Genomic DNA, 18,265 nt, shown 5'->3' on the forward strand with positions numbered 1-18,265 from the left:
ATTCTCTACGTCTAATAACCTCCCCCTCCCCCTTATTTAAAAACCTAATAACATAATATCTAATCGACTTTAATTACTGTGTTCCATCGTCAGTTCTGAGGCATACAATAACCAGTCGCCTCCACAAAATCCATACGTGGTTCGTAATTTCTCGTCTTACCTTGTTAGCTTAAGCTTTTAGTTATATTTCACAACAGTTTGGATGGGCACGTGCATGATGACACAGGTGTAGGTCTTGGCAAATCTAGTAGCCATTAGTAAAGTCGATTATGATATGTATGGTTCTCTTTCCTTTTTTTTGTATTGATTAGAAGATGGGAACATAGGGTATGAAGGTTGAGCTGTGATTGGGTGGTCCAATGCAAACTACGCCAATATTTATAGGCAAGACACTATCTAGCGAGGTGGCATGTGAAAGCACCTAAGTGTCCTGAAGTAAGTTAAATGTAAGGTCAAAGGTTAATCTAAGATAAGCATAAAATTAATTGCCCACAACTTAGACCAGCGATCTCCCTAAGGAGCAAGCATAAACCAGCCGCGGGAAGCAAACAGTCGCATAAAATTAATTGCCCACAGCTTAGACCAGCTATCTCTCTAAGAAACAAGCATAAACCAGCCCTGAGAAACGAACCGCCATAATCACTTGGCGTAGATCCTAGGCGAACGTCTGTAATATCATATGGGAAGCACCACGAATTAGGACCGATTCATCACAAAACCATACGTACTGGTACAAACCCACAAAACCATAACCACTAAGCATAGGTCATAGGGTTGTCTGAGTAAAACATAAAACTCAAAAGACTCACATCAGGTGGATACAATTACAAGTTAACACGATAATTAGAGCACACATTATAAAAGGCATACGAGCATTATAAAGAGTAACGGTAGTTAGCATACCATTAAAACAGCTAGGGGCGCCACCTACCAAGTTCAAAAGTTGATCTGCAGAGTTTAATCGATATCAACTGCACAGGCAAGCGAAGATGCTTTCACATACAAAGCCCGAGAGCAATAGCAAGAACAGGCAAACCCGATAAAGGAAAAGGGTAGGACAACCCTAAAGTCGGAGAGGTTGGGGGTCGTCAACGATTGGAATTTCTGTGAAAGCACGGAGCAATCATGAGATGAGGCAGCTCAAAGAAACCATGCTATAATCAGAGGTAGATAGAGGAAAAACTACAATTAACCAACTAACTAAAAGTCGGAGCCAACAAAAGTATGGAGCACCCAAATTAACCAAATAACAAAGTTCGCGAGCCACACTTTATGTTAGTTCAAACTAACTAATTAATCTCGATTAGTTGTTTACCTCTGCAAAATTACCAATCATCAACTACAAATGTACCAGCCCACAACCAGTTATAAGTAAGGGTAGACAGATCAATAAGCTACAGTCTTTAAATACAAATAAACCTGTAAAAAACAAAAAATAAAACACAAAAAAAGCATTGTGCATATCGAGGCTTAGCATAACAAGTTCGGTTATCGAAGCTCTGTTTCTTTCCTTAATTCATCGAATTCCGTTTGACATGGGCTAATTAGTTTGCGTTTTCATCTATGATTTGCTTGGATTTCTAAAGTGTCGAAGCACGGAAAGCTTATGGAGGTATGTCGACCCTGGGCAAATAATCAATTATCAACTCCAAACTCACCAGTTCACAACCAATAATACACCCTTTACGGTTTATCGGGGGTGTTATTGTACATCAAGCAGAAACAAATCATGACCCGAATCAACAAATTCAACCCCAAAATTATCATCGAAAATAGAAACACTCTAGCAAAGAACCCCTAAATCGCCATACCGGGTTGCTTGAGAGTCGGCGGGACATCGAAAACAGATAGAATAATCGAAAGGGTAAACAATTGAAGAGAGGAGGAAGGGAGAGCAAAGGTCTTACACGAAAAATGAAGAGATGAGAATGAGCGGAGAGGAGAACACGGTAGAAGGCATTTTTTAACGAAAACTTTAGGAGTCATGTGCAAGGCATGCTTTTGAATAGTCTACCACTATTCCTAAGGAATGAATTTTAGATGTTGATGCATTTTAAGAGGTTATAGATTACTAGATTTTGTGCCCGTGCGTTGCACGGGTTTCAAATTTGTCCTTCCTCTAATTGTTTAGCCCTTTTAATATCACTTTGAATTATATTTAAAAGTTGTATTTCAATTACTCAAATAAGGTACTCCGTATAATTTTCACTTTTCAAATTTACAGATAAATTTTTTAATGGAATATAATTTAGTAATTTGTAAATTAAGTTAGTTATCCGTACGTAAAACACCATATAGTTATAGTAAATGAAACTTTCATTGAATACTTTGCTTATCACCCAAATACTTAGCTCAATGATTGTCACCACCTTATTATACAATATAAACTCCTCAAAACTGCAAGTCGTTTACCTTACTATGTTGTTTATCCCCATTGTTTATCTCCATATCAAATTAATAAATGTACAAACCCCTCAAAACTCGTAGTTGTTTACCAATTTCTTTGGACTTTTTGGTTAATTAAGGAGCATTAGAACGGTAGAACTGTAGAAATGTCAAATTAACGGGAAGAGCTTCGTCTAATAATGTAGTTCTATTTTTTAGATAAATGGAAAAATACAATAAAATATTACACTAATTGTGTTCAAGGAAAAATCTTAAAAAAAATGATAATAAAATAATAATTTCTTTTATGAGAGAGGTCTTTTATTGAGATTAATGAGAGACTATCTTTCTTGAGAATTTTTGCTCTTCCCGTATAAAATTGTAGGTTGAAAAATGAAATATTTTTATAACAAAACAAGATCAATAAAAATGAAAAATATTAAATTTGCACAAATATTAGGGATAACTAACTATACATAAAATTATTTTAAATAAAAATTAATAAAACCGTATGTAGATAGAATTTGCATAAATATTAGGATAATTATACATAATATTATTTTAAATTTTAAATAAAAATTAATTAGGTAATTTTAAAAAAGTTGGAGTCTCTAGAATTGCCTGAAAAAAGCCTCTTTTATATATAGAGAGATTTAATGTCCGTGCGATGCACGGGCCATTCGGTAGAGACTTTTGCATTATTTTTAATTATGTCAAAAATGTTATTGATTACCTCAACTTCATGAACGACTTTTTTTTCAATAATAAATATAGTATATGGCTTAAATTGAAGTGCGTTAAGATAAGAATTGTTGGTAAATACTTCTTCTTGACCAATATATGTCTCAAATAAACTCGATCAATAACTAAAAGGGGTTAGAACTTAGAAGTGTAGGGTTTGAACTTTGAAGCCATTGAGTTATATTTTCTCCGTACCATTTATTTGTTTAACTATTTCATTTTAGGGTGTTTCAGTCCATTGTTTACCTTTCTATTTTGGGAATATATAAAGATTGTTAACATTACATCCAAAATGAGTAATTACGATGCTAGTGATCTTAATAGTCATAAGATAAGGTTGGAGTATTAGATTACTTTACAAACTCCTATAATTTGTAGATATTCAAGCCTCGATCAAATTACTCAGGTAATTGTTATCTAGTCAAATGTACATTCCTCTAAAACAAAAAAGTTGTTTTTCTCATGTAAAACTCATTAGGTAGTGTAAATGATATCAATATACCAAAAAAGAGTAGCGCGTGTGACCGTGTGAGACATAGTCAAATTTTCACACCAACTTTGTACAGAAGTTAAAGATTAATATTTTTTCCAAATTTTTCTGTCCCCTTATAGATAGTAGTAGTAGTAGTAGACTATATATTGTCCATTTACGTATTCAAAGCCTGGAAAAAACAATATGAATCTTCAGCAACAATAGCTTATTTTTCCTATAGATTGTTAATTGCTAATTCTTGATCTAAGTCTCAGTCTCTATAATATACGAATTTTTAGCAACAGTAGCTTATTTCTTGCTACTCATCCCGATATTGTTGAATAACCACATCGTCCACATGATTAGATAACCTGTTAGATCCCAAATAAAATAGTGTTAATATTATAAGAAAGCTAAAACAAATACAGATGTATAAGAAAACTATGCTTTTTAGGAAAACATTCAAGTAGAATAAGGCGAAATCGAAAGACTTTAGAGGTATTTTCAATGACATGAGGCCATTAGGGTATCCCCAGGATATACTTCGTAGTAGAAGCTTTCCTAAATTCCAACCAACAATACAAAAACTATAAAAACTTGTATATCGTTTGATTATTTGTTTACCTATTTTATTTTTAGTTCATCAAGGGCACTTGAAAACATAAATCCTAAATTTAGGCCACATATAACACTCTTACCCTCGCAAACAAAAATATTAGGATGCAATATAGAGTTGTAAGAACTCAGAACATTTGTTCATTCAATAAACAAATTAGATTCATCAACTTACTTTAAAATCCTATCCTTGCCCTTTTGTCAATTTTTTCTCCCGAAATCCTGCAAATAAAAATCAAGCAATTGATTAGTTCTCAAATGAAAATTAATCACACAAAATAGGTTGCTAGTGTACCGTGTACGCATATTATGATGGAGTAGGACAACATTGAAATTTGGTTAGTATTTATACAGGTTAGAAGTTGGTAACTACTAATGTTCTAGCTCAAGTAGAATTTTTGTTGCGTAAATGTTTGATCATTTAATGGTTTTATTTATATATCAATTCTTTGGTAGTTCTATTTCTAATCAATGTAGCTAGGTACGTAGGAGTAGAATTTTAGTAGCACAACACTTTTTATACAGTTGGTTTATGACTATGATATGATATAAAATATTAGCTTCATCTTTGATAATTATTATCTCTAAAATATAAAATATTAGCTTCATTTTTGATAATTATTATCTCTAAAATATACTCCCTCCTATTCACTATATTCTTCCCCTTTGCTTTTTGCACAAAGAATAAGAAACCAATTTTGGACCACACAAAACATACTACCCCACATGTAATTTAATTTGGACCACACAAATCAATCCCAAAAAGGAAATAGGGAAGAAAACCCGAATAATCCGAATAAGGAAATAGGGAAGAAAATGGTGAATAGGAGGGAGTAGTAATTTAAAAAAATATTTTTGGTAGTATCAAAAATTTGGAGTCTCTAGAATTGCCTGAAAAAAGCCTCTTTTATATATATATATATTGATTTAAGGACGTTTATTTTTGCAATACACATTTTACTCATTATAGTACGTTGTTGACCGTTCTACCCCTCTAATTTTCACTCCTCATCTCTCTCTCTCATTCTTCTCTCATGTACGGAGTACTAAATTGGAGGAAACAAATTGTACAGTACATACATACACCTCATGCCTCACCACCTACCCTTCTACAACCGCTCAACTGACTTGCACCAAGCCCACCACCTCTACTCTATCGGACCATAACTCCTCCCACCAGCCATACCACCCGCCTCACCGTTGGAAAGATCTAGTAGTCGATATACACTCGTCGATTTCCGTCAATATGCAAATTCTATTATTCATGTTGTAGGTAGCCGGAGCAATAGCTTCCGCCAGGTGTACCACGAAAACAATAATACTCAAACCCTAAAACCATACTAAAACAGTAAATTACCCAAATTATTGGAAAAATTCATCAATTTGGTCAATAATTTACCCTTAACAAATTAAATTGATTTTATATAGTTAAATTTTCATCCATAACGAAGAGATCTAAGTATAGTTGAATGATAAAAAATCGAGAGAAATTAGTTCAGTGTTGTTTTTAGCCGGAGGGTATCAAATGGAAATTTTTGTGTAAATGGTAATGTAATGAGTAAAAAAATGTAATGTGAAAATAAATTACGTTAATTGGACTGATTTATAGTATACAAATTCTCATTTAAGACTGGCATGATCTATTTTGAGTTTAAGATGGGTTAAAATGTCAAATCTTATCTTTATTAATTCAGAAGACAATCCTCAATCCATAACGTGCCACCTCATTAATTCAGCCTTTTTTTTAAATTCATGTTATGGTGGGACCCGTTAGTGTGCAAAAGAGTATTTTTTTTCAGAATTCCGCCAATACAAATATCCTACAAATTATGTCGTAGAACAAATACTATGAAAAAAATTTATACATTCCGAATAAATGAAATTAATGGCATATAAGCGGTATGAATTACAAATTGGAATAAATGAAAATAATACTATGAAATAATTTTATACATTCCGAATAATTTGATAAAACTATATTTATACATATGCAATAAATTTACTGACAACGAGTCCAAAGCGATATTAGCCCAAGCTTTACACTTTGATTTTATTTGTATACGGATTATTAATTTTATTTTAACAATTCGAAATTTTATGATAAATACGGCATATTTGAATTTGTTAGTTAAAAATAAGAAATATTTAATTATCAAAACAAAATATGAAGTATTATTTATCGATCCATGTACTTCATTGTATATGGGTTTACTAGCACACACTAATTTCACCAATAAATCATATAAGCTTTGACATTCTAATGTTACACTAAGTTGTGTTAAAGTAGATTATTAAATTATATTTCTTTATTCGAGGTGTAAAATTTTTTATGTATGCAAATTTTATTTACAACAGTATATTACGGTATTTCCTCTTAAACCATTGCATTTGAACACGTATTTGAAACAAGTGTAAACATTAATTATGTAGATCGATGATTTAGACCAACTAAATAACTACAATAGAGATGCAAAAAAAAAAAAAATCATCCAAAATCATTAATACCGGCCCAAATACATACCCGTGCAATTTTGCACGAGTTTAAAACTAGTACATACTAAATCACATTGTAATTTGTCTAGAAAATGCCAAAAATTGTCTTAATTACCACCATGGGGTAACATTTCACTCGTCCTAAACTTAAATAAATAGCGTCCATCTTAAGCAATACTCCCTCCATTCAACTCCACTTTACATATATGCTTTTTGCACAAATATTAAGAAAATTATATTATAGTATTAAAAGTACAACAAATAGATAGAAAGTGTTAGGATTTTGTGTAATTTGTGGGCCTTAATAGTGAAATTATAGTATTATAGTAATAAAAGTACAACCAAATAAGGAAAGATGCAATGTGGAGTTAAATGGACAAAAAAGGAATACATGTAATGTGGAGTTGAATGAGGGAGTGCTTGTTGTTAATAGTATTGGACCAAGTAAAAATGAGTGCTTTAAGATCAGCTTCTTCGTCCAAAAGCAATTCAGCCCGGGTTCAATTCAGACCAAATTATCTGGTCCAGTTTATTTTATTGTTCCGGAGCTAAACTTGCTCAGCCTCTAACTAGAGGTAGTCAACTAGAGATGAAATGGGGCTTGTGCAGGCTCTAACTAGACCAAAAAAACAAATCATTTATAGTTTTATACGCGTCGGGACGGGCTAAATGTGTGGTTCTATTTTGTGAGCGCAAGCCTAGTCTAAGTGGGCTAAATTGGTTTGGGCTCTATATGGGTTTTCGAATACTAAGATTTACGTCTTATGGAATGGGATAAATAACCATCGTAATTTATTTTCGCAGTACATTTTGTACTTAATACAGTGCTTTTTGCACCAACTTTCCATTTGTTTGCCCTTCACTAAAAAAACATTAAACCTAATTCTCTCTTCCTTCTCCCTAATATTGAAACCTTAATCATCTTCAACCACAATAAAATTCTTCAATTATGAACATTATTCGAGTGACGAACAGATAATTATTTCATTAATCCTATATTACTTGTTAATTTGAATATTTTTTGTAATTTAGTTTCTTTTTTAATTAGGATTTAGGGTGTAACTTAATTAATGTGTATTATGGTGGGTTTATTGGTGTTCATCATGGCTGCCATCGCCGGCGTTAGACGATCGATATGGTGGTTAGTATTTGGTCGTGTCAATATAGTACAACCGTTTATGTAGATTGGGACGGCGGTGAAGATGGGTCGCCGGCGAGGCTGGGACGACGGCGGCGAGAGTGGGATGTCGGCGATGGTGGGTCGCCCGCGAGGGTGGGACTCCGGTGAGAGTTTGTTTTTTTTTTTTCTTTTTCTTTCTGAAGTAGTACACGTTGCTTTGGAGTATTGACTATATTGTTTTGTTTATTTGTTTATTCCTTTTTTTCTCAGAGTAGTACACAATCCATAGTGCTACAGCAAACAATGAGATTTGAGAAAAAATTTGAGATGTTGACATTAACCGCTTAAATTTGAGATTTGAGATGAATTGATATGAATTAATATGATTGATATTTTGACATTAGAGAGAGGTTTGAGAAAGGAAAATGGAAGAGAAAGTGGGAGGGGTAAAATTGTCAATAGTGTACTACGTTGAGTAAAATGTGTACTGCGAAAATCAGGACCCATAACCATATATACTATATTAGTACCTTTAACACAGGCTTAGTTCATAAACTTATACAATTGATTAAAAAAAATACATTTGACGGTTATATGACTTGCTTGATAAAAGAAAGATAAGTGCAAATATACCAATTTTAAAAATGCTTACTCGTACTCAGAGACTAATCTATGTCAAGAAGACATCCGTGTTAAATTTGAATGAATAGCATGAGTTTTTTAAGAGACTTTTACGATTTTATTATTTCCTCCGTCCCAGTGAATAGTTTACACTTACTTTATTCTGCAAGAGAAAAATAAAATAAATGTAAACTATTGGTTGAGACGGAGGAAGTGCCACGTTAAGTTATAAATTTTTTTACAATTCTACTCCTTAATACATACTCCCTCATATTCAAGATAAACCTCCCTATTTCAATTTTCGTCTATTCACAATAACTTTCCTATTTCCTTTTTTTGGTAAGTGTTTGTGTGGTCTAAATTTAATTGTATGGTGGGGTAGTATATTTGTGTGGTTTAAATTTATTTGTATGGTGGGGTAGTATATTTGTGTGGTTTAAATTTATTTGTATGGTGGGGTAGTGTGTTTTCTTAATTTTTGTGTCAAAATGAAATGAGAGGTTTATTGTGAATAGGAGGGAGTACTAGTTAGTGGTCCGCACCCTCTCGGGCACGACATTCTATTAGTTTACGTTGTAGTTCAACTCCGATTAATTTAATGTGACTGATTGCTTACATATATAATTTTGATAAATGTCGTATATAAAACATCATTGTACTTAATTGTCAAACATTTCCCTCCAAAGACCACACAATTTCCCGCCAAATTTAAGCTATTTCCATCCATGTTTCAGTAATTTTCCCTCAAAATTTCAGGATATTTCCCTCCTATTTTATCTATTTAAGTTGTTTGGTTCCAAGTTCGTTTTATCATGCCATTCAAAACAACTGTAATTAACTAATTATCCCTCTGAAAACGCACTGACTTTTACATACTGTTCTTTAAAATTCGCCTCCATCAGGAACGCAATCATCAAATCACGAGAAACCCAAATCATAACATGTAGCTATTGGACGGATCAAGGTCCGAGTATATTTTAGATCAACGAATCTAAGTCGGATTAAAATTAAAAATCATGAATAATATGTTCTTGTATTTGTTGACAATTGGTTTACGTGTACCTAAAAGATGAAAAGCTAAAATGAGGACATGAAGCTTCACATACCAAAGGGCCAAATATACAAACTCGATTTTCATTCATACTACATATATAAATCCACATATATAGGGCTCAACAACTATGCATAAACCAAGTAAAAAAAAAAAAAAAAAAAAAAAGAGGCTTTATGAATCTTATGACAAGAATTTTCACAAGCCGTGAAAATACTTAAAGTAACCGTCTTTTCTACTAATCAAGGAGATGGTGGTTAGCCGAACTCATACATACTATCTGGCCCTTCATAAATCCTAAGCTCTATTCCATCATCATCCCACATTCCGTCAAAGCTCTCATCACTATTATCCATGTAATCATAATACGAGAACTCGGAGTCGGAGTAGTAATCATCAAAATACGATCTTCATTCAAAGAATCCCATGACCACTTGAGGTCCAAGAACTTCGAGCACTGGGTGTTTCTCTTTGAGAAACTTCTTGTCAAGGCGGACATCCCAACAACCTCTCAAATCCAAGGATTCAAGCTTAGGGGATCCCGAGAGCATCCCGAGGTCGCTTTCATTTATACGAACATAAGCTAGCTCGAGATGTTTAAGTTTGGGTATAGAATAGGCAATGGCGAGCTTCATTGGGGGTGTGAATCCTTGAATGCTGCTCCTAAAGGATATACATATTCTAGCTTAATGACGAGAGCATTTTACAGCTCTTTCCAATGGCTTCAAGGGCTCGAGTTCCAATTTTAGAGCAATAACTTAAGTCTAAAGATGTTATTAGACTTTGAAGGGATCCCGAACTACTTACCATATTGAATAGACAAAATGAACCACAAATTTACAAGTTGAACAACATTACGATGAATGAATGTAATAATAAACAAATCAAATAACACTATTTAAAGTAGAACATATTTCTCATCAAAAGTTCCATAATAATGTCGTTAAACAGTCAAAAGGTTTAGCAAAAATAGACCTCTGTGGGTGTCCATCAATTTAATCATTCAACATTAATGAGTCAACTTCTTGTTGACCAAAAACAGTCATGGCACATAGCATAGTACATGGAGTTAAGAAGGTATGTATCAATAACCCACAACTTAACTTTCCGCAATGATTTCTCTCGTGTGTACGAGGGAGCAAAATGGCACTTTCAATGTTGATCGATCCTGAAGATAGTCATGAGTATATATAATTTGTTCCAATTTCATTCAATCAAGCACAAAGAGGCATCTATGTCCATTATCCCATGATTCCCAAACTGCTTTCAGTGAAGCATACTTAAAGATTATAGTAGTAAAGATGATTTATTGATTTGCAAACTCGCTTTTCTCCATCAAATTAAGGTGGGAAAAAAACAGCACAACTATCAAGTACTATGCATTCCCGCACAGCTGAGTAGAGCGTCGCGTCTACGGAGTCATAAATTTGAACCAGCTATTAAATTGGCTACGACATTGGATCGATAAGAGACATTAAGATCATAATTTTCCCAATGTGAATGCTTTGAAATCAATCCAACACACATATCAGTGGTCCCCTAATGAAATTACTTTTTTTCCCAACAGATCTTAAACTCATTGATCTCTTACTGATTTCTAACCTCATGGGTTCATTGGACCCTAAATGATTCCTAACCGGCTAACCCACTTATGTTTTGCTGGGAAAAACGAAAGGAGATGTTTTCCTTACACCAATTGTACTAACACATAACCATATGCACAATCAACACTCAACCACCAAAAAGTAGTAAAAAGCATAATTTAGCAGTAAACATTGTCAAATGTCAAGGCAACCGACCGCCAATGTTTGTTAGCTTAACTGCGACTTGAGTTTGAAACCCGTTAACATTAATTAAAGTTTCCATTATTAGATCCTTTCATAAAATATATAAATGAGTTAGAGTACCTTACTTTTCAGCGATAAAAGCGAAAATCTGGTCATTACTGACCCGAGAAACATTAAGCTTTCGAAGCGATCCACAGCTTCGAGTAATAAGCAAACGGAGCATCCGTTCAACGTGCTCCGGTTGGCAAACAGTGCGCCACTTATCAATGTCAACCTCTTGCCAACAATAAGGTCCCTGAACTGCTTTCCCCCATGCCTTACAAACTCTGGGTATCACTGCCAGTATGTCATCCAAAGGCAAATTCTTGAAAATAATTCCCAATGCATCTGACATCATCTCAACCCATTGTCTATAATCACTTCCCCTTCTTATCCCATATATATTTACCTTCAAAAATACCCAAATAAACCGAAAACTTAGAATCAATACAATAATACACTAAAGTTACAGTCTTTTTAATCTAGGTAGTCTTAATTCTTGCTACCATATTGAAATATAATCCCTTCGGCTGAATCATTTATTTACATTTTATTGTAATTAATTAGTGCATGATTATGACACTTAAGACTTACGTAGCTTAAGCTAAGCCATCAATAGCTTGGGGTGTGCAGTGCATTCAGAAGCTACACCAAATCAATAACATTGGAAGGTAAAAGAGTTAGACATACCTCGAAACTCTTCAAGGAGAAGTTCCATATGCAACCCATAAAAGTCGAGCCTAGGAAGCATTTGAAGGTAGCCTTCTGAATTGCATAAAACGTTTGAAGGGGGATATGTAGCTCTCTACCCCTGAGATTTTTTTGGAAAAACCACATTTGTTTAGCTATTACACTGCAATCAATTTAAACCCATTTAAACCCAAACACTAAACCGTAACAATTCAATTCACATTATACGTGTTCAATCAGTAGCTAACATCTAATATCAGCATCAATGGAGTTAATTAAGCCTACGCTACATTAGTACTGACACATTCATCGCTGGCGACCATCCTCTTTGTAATGCACAGACCTCCATATCTGCTCATTTGAACCAACATCAACAACGAAAGGCGCTACGAAAAGGTAAATTATAAACAAACTAATATGTCAACAGTTAACCATGAAAATATCTTAGGTATCGATAATGATGTTCACTCTAAAAAGTGATCGACTACATACCTTCAAACTCCAAAAACTCCAAGGTCCTTTGTATGCTGGATGGATTCAGACCTATCAAGGTTTCCACAAGCTGTCCTCTTCCTCGTCCCAAATTTCATGCTGTTCACAGTTGAAATCAACTGCTGCTTTTTAGTGCCTCCTATATATTAAACATAACTTTTGACCAGATGACAGAAATGTGGCAACAGGTCAAGTTACCTATTTTTCATTCGGGTCGGGAATTTTCAAGTGGAATTGATAGTAATGTATTGTGTCGGTCTAAGGGGGTGATTTTATCACCCTCGTGTCTTTTAATATGGGTCTTTTAGTACACTTTTCCTAGCATTTGACAATTGGCTATGTGGTGGTAACTTGTGCACTTTACCTCGGTTGGATACTTGATCTTAATGCACGAAACCCGAGAGGCGATAGAGCACCTTTCAAAAGTCAAGACAAGGCACGAGAGGATCACTTGCAACCCGAAAGCCAGTTGGGAGATGTAAGAATGAAGATTAGAAGAAATGAAGGCAATTGAAGAGGTCTAGCTCGTGGAAAATAGAAGTCCAGAAATGCGAGCCTGTGCGCAGCCTGCGCAAAACAGTGTGCGCAGTCTTACTATTGCGCAGCAAGAACAAAGATGGTTGCGCGGCTACTGCTTTCTGGGTTTTCTAATCTTCTTTTTGGGCTTCTTAAGTGGAAATCTTTCTAGGTTTTCGTGAAGCCCTATATATACCCGAGAGTTTGAAGACCTAAAACATTCACCTACCATCCTTTCATCTCATCTAATCTCATTTTTAGGGTTCTAATCTTGTAATAATTTAGGGACTATTTCCATTCAAAGTTGTAATCTTTCCTTATTTCTTTGGGTTTTGAAGACTATGGAAGGCTAAATCCTTCCCTTCTTGGTGTAATTCATCCAAAGTCTCCAACTTTGGTAGTGTAAGACTCTTTTAATCTCCTCTTATTTATCTAATGATCTTTCCTTATGCTTAATCTTCATGTTGAATGAGTTTATGTTTGGGTTGGCCATCCATGCTTCTTATTTGTTCAACTATTGCAAATTCTAGAGAAATGGTTTAATCTATCTAGGATTGTTTGGAGCAAGCTTGTTGTATGTTGATTTGGTTTAAAGGATTCATGCAATAAGTAGGAAATTTTATGTCTTTTCTCATTTGTATGGTTTAATCTTGTGAGAATTGATCTTAGCTTCTTGTCTTGGCACAACTCTTAATGTTCATGTTTTATTTGCACTCATGGTTTAATGAATTGTTGATTAAACTTGGAGGACATCCATAGATGGTTTAATTTGTGCATGTTATTATCTTGACTTGAAAGTATTGGGTAGAAATTAGGAGGAGAATTATTAAAGAGTTAAACTTTACCATTGTTGGTTACAAAGGAAGAATTGCACCAAGTTCTCTTAATTATTGAATTATCTTACTCACCAAGTGTTTGTTATATTGCTTGTTAGACTAAGATTGCAAATTTTGCTTTGTTTCATGTCACCAATCAACTCAAAAACCTCCTTTTTCATGTCTCTCTATTGTTTGTCATTGTGAATAACCATTGTTTGTTTATAATCTTGTCTTTAGTAGTCAATAGTTTACAATTCAAGTATTTAGCTTAAAAGACCTTCTCTTGGGACCGACCCTTACTTGCACTATATTACTTTATCATTTAGAGTAGTCTAGAGTATAGTTTGGCTTATAAATTGTTAATTTGGTAGCTTAATTCTAGTATTTTACGACACCTAGTTTTGTCCTACCAAATTTTGGCGCCGTTGCCGGGGAAGGGCAACATAGCTAAAGGCTTGATTGTTAAATTGCATGTTAGTTATTTCTCTTCTCTTTGTTTTGGATAAGTAAGTGGAAGTTCTAACTTGTGTGTGTAGTGCGAAGGTTTATGTTTAGTTCTCCACAACACGGTGAATCAACCCCCGTGGAAGAGGACGCTTTTGGAGCATATTCGTGGTTATTTACTAATCCGTGGTACCAAAGAGCACAAAGAGAACATAGAGTAGAAGAAGCACCTTTAGAAGAACCTATTGAAGTAAATCCGATTGAAGTAGAGTATCCCCCTATGGCGAATGACACGAGAACCATCCGGGAGATACGAGCAAGGAATTATGATGAGCAACCCTTGTGTATCACCTATCCCCCTTTAGGAGCCAATGCAAATTTCGAACTCAAAGGCTTCTTTATCCATAACTTGCCTAAGTTCCATGGCCATGCGGGGAATGACCCAAACCGTCACCTTTCGGAATTTCACATGATGTGTGAAGGTGCTATTCCGAATGGGGTGACGGAGGATCAATTCAAATTACGGGCCTTCCCATTTTCTTTGTTAGATTCGGCCAAAGATTGGCTCTTTTATCTTGATCCGGGATCTATAAGAACTTGGAAGGAAATGAAGGCGGCCTTTCTTGAGAAGTACTACCCCGATGCCCGTCACAACCGTGCTAAGAAGGCCATTACTACCATAGAACAAGACCTCAATGGTGAAACCATGTATGAGTATTGGGAGAGGTTCAAAAAGTTGGTAGCTCAATGCCCATACCACGGGTTGAGCGATGATGATCTTCTTGTGAACTTCTATGAAGGGCTAGGCCAAGATGATCAAAGAATGGTCAATTCTGCTACCGGAGTAGGGTTGGAAAATTTTTCCATAGTGGATGCCAAGGAAATCATTGAGAGACTTGCCTCTACTACGAGGAATTATGGAAGAACTCAAAAGGGAACAAGGAATACTTCTTCAATGGGAACCTCTTCCTCATCTACTCAAAACCTTGAGCAAAGTGTGAATGATTTGACTCACTTAGTGAAGAATATGATAGTGAACAATCCAAACAAGCATGGGGGAAGGGGGAATCAAGTGGAATGCAACTATTGTCAAGGTCCTCATTTGGAGGAAAATTGCCCCATCATGATTGAAGAAGGAATTGGCGTGGAGAATGTAAGTGCAATGGGGTATGGGAATTACAATGCTAGGAATCCTTCCGGAGGAGGATACTACAATTATGACCCTAGTGGCAACAATTACAATGTTGGGAGTAGAGACAATCCTAGACTTGGTTGGGGTGGTGACACCTCAAAGAGCTTTGTGAATGGTCAATTCAACCACTTGAGGGACCAAAATTCCCGACAAGGTCAAGGTTCAAACTCTCAAGGAAATAGGAATGGGAATTTCAACAACCAAGGTAGAAACCAAAACCAAGGTCAATCATCCCAATTTGGCAATCAAGGTAACAACAATTCTCAAAAGGAACCAAGTGTTCAAGACTTGCTTAAGAACATTTTGCAAGATCAAGTCAAAACGAACAAGAGGCTTGACAAGATTGATGCCGACAAGAATGTTAGTGATGCCAAGGTTGCCAACCTTGAAGTCCAACTTGGCCAAATTGCCCAAGAACTTGCCAAGAAAAATCAAAGGACCTCAACTTCTATTCCCCCCACTACATTTCCTCCTAGAGAGAATGCTAGTGCTATGACATTGAGGAATGGGAGAACTTTAGAATCCCCTCCCAAGAAGAAGAGAAGGGGCAAGTCACAAGAAAGGGTTATTGACATTGAAGAGCAAATTGAAGAAGAGCCTGTGGTTGAACAAGAGAAAGGATCATCTTCAAAAGCTAATGAGGAAAAAGAAAGGAGTCCTTGGAGCATTGACAAAGGAAAGGAAGGAAGCACCAACACAAAGAATCAACTCAAAGAGATTGAACAAGAGTACGAACCGGAGGTACCATTTCCTAGTTCCCTCACAAGTCCCAAGAAGTTTGATAAAGACACCGATCTTTATGAGACTTTTAGGAAATGTGAGGTCAACATCCCTCTTTTTACTATCATTAACACCGTTCCTAGGTATGCTAAACGGAAACTAAGGAAAGGAGTTGAAAGAGTCACGGTTAGTAGGCATGTCTCGGCAATTTTCAAACAAAATCTTCCCAAAAAGTGCGATGACTCGGGCATGCTAACTATACCGTGCTCAATTGGAGGCAAAGCTTTTGCTAGAGCTATGCTAGACTCGGGATCCTCTATTAATGTCATGCCTTATTCCATTTATGAGACCTTAGAATTGCCTCCCTTGTCTAGGACCAATGTTGTGATCCAATTGGCGGATCGTTCCACAATTCACCCTAAAGGTCTTGTAGAAGATGTGTTGGTAGAGGTTGATAAGTTCATATTTCCGGCCGATTTTTATGTTTTGGACATGGAACCGGACTCTAAGGCTACACCCCTCTTGCTAGGGAGGCCTTTTATGAGAACCTCCAAAACCAAGCTTGACATGTATGATGGAACTTTGACCATGGAATTTGAAGGGAAAGTTTTGAAATATAATGTGTATGAGACGATGAAAAAGACTGATGATTTGAGTTGTTGCTACTTTCTTGATAAAATTGAACATTTGGCAAATCGAGTTTACCAAATTAGTCATAGGGACCCACTTGAGGTGGCCCTCACTAACAATGTCGAGAAGGAAGGGTTGCGGTTTTTGTTGTCTCATGATGTGCAGGAAAATATAGAGGCATTGGAAAAGGAAGAACCACTAGAAGAAGTAAAGGAAGAAAAAGAAATGAAAGAAATTGAGGAAGAAATGTCGAGCACAGGCGCAACCTGCGCAATCCCCATGCGCAGCCTGCGCAGCCCCCATGCGCAGCCTGCGCAATTCCCAGCTCAACCAAATCGTGTTTTTCTTCCTATTCTTATGACAACCCATCCAAATTTATTCCCCTAGAGGCCTCCCTTGAAAGACCACTTCCATCCATCATTAAGCCACCCACCCCCAATCTAAAACCACTCCCCGACCACTTGAAATACGTCTTTCTTGGGGCAAACAACACTCTACCCCTCATAATTTCAAACCAACTTGAGAGTGATCAAGAAAAGAGATTGATGGATGTTTTGCAAAAGTACAAGGAAGCTTTCGGGTGGAGCATTGCGGATCTAAAAGGGATAAGTCCAAGCGTTTGCATGCACAAGATCCGTTTGGAAGGGGAAGCAAAGCCGGTTCGACAACCACAAAGAAGATTAAACCCACCAATGATGGAGGTGGTGAAGGAAGAGATCATCAAGCTACTCCAAATGGGAATCATCTACCCCATTAGTGATTCTCAATGGGTAAGTCTCACTCAATGTGTACCTAAAAAGGGTGGTGTGACGGTAATCGAGGGCAAAGAAGGAGCTTTAATTCCCACCCGGATTCAAACCGGGTGGAGAGTTTGCATCGATTATCGCCGCCTAAATGTCGTGACTTTCAAAGATCATTTTCCTCTACCCTTTCTAGACCAAATGCTAGAGAGGCTAGGGGGAAAGGAATTTTATTGTTTCTTGGACGGATATTCCGGATACTTTCAAATTCCCATACGTCCGGAGGATCAATCCAAGACAACATTCACATGCCCTTTCGGAACATATGCATACCGAAGGATGCCCTTCGGTTTGTGTAATGCTCCGGGTACATTTCAACGTTGCATGGTGAGTCTTTTCTTGGATCTTGTTGAAAGAGTCTTAGAGGTCTTCATGGATGACTTCACCGTCCATGGAGATAGTTTTGAAGCTTGCTTGGACCACCTAACTATGGTCCTATCACGATGCACGGAGTCACACCTTGTGTTGAATTCCGAAAAATGTCACTTTATGGTTAAAAGCGGCATCGTGTTAGGTCACATAGTCTCAAAGAGAGGGATTGAGGTGGATGTGGCTAAGGTTGAAGTGATAAAAACCTTGCCATATCCTACTAATACTCGGGAGATAAGGTCGTTCCTAGGACAAGCGGGCTTCTACCGT

General features: G+C 36.1%; 1 pseudogene; it reads right to left on the reverse strand.

The window, feature by feature from the left end:
- Positions 1 to 9,740: 9,740 nt before the first annotated feature.
- LOC141632720 (F-box protein FBW2-like) lies at positions 9,741 to 12,363 on the reverse strand (annotated as a pseudogene).
- Positions 12,364 to 18,265: the final 5,902 nt, after the last annotated feature.

The sequence above is a fragment of the Silene latifolia genome, chromosome Y (genome assembly GCF_048544455.1).
Source record: "Silene latifolia isolate original U9 population chromosome Y, ASM4854445v1, whole genome shotgun sequence".
Classification (NCBI taxonomy): domain Eukaryota; kingdom Viridiplantae; phylum Streptophyta; class Magnoliopsida; order Caryophyllales; family Caryophyllaceae; genus Silene; species Silene latifolia.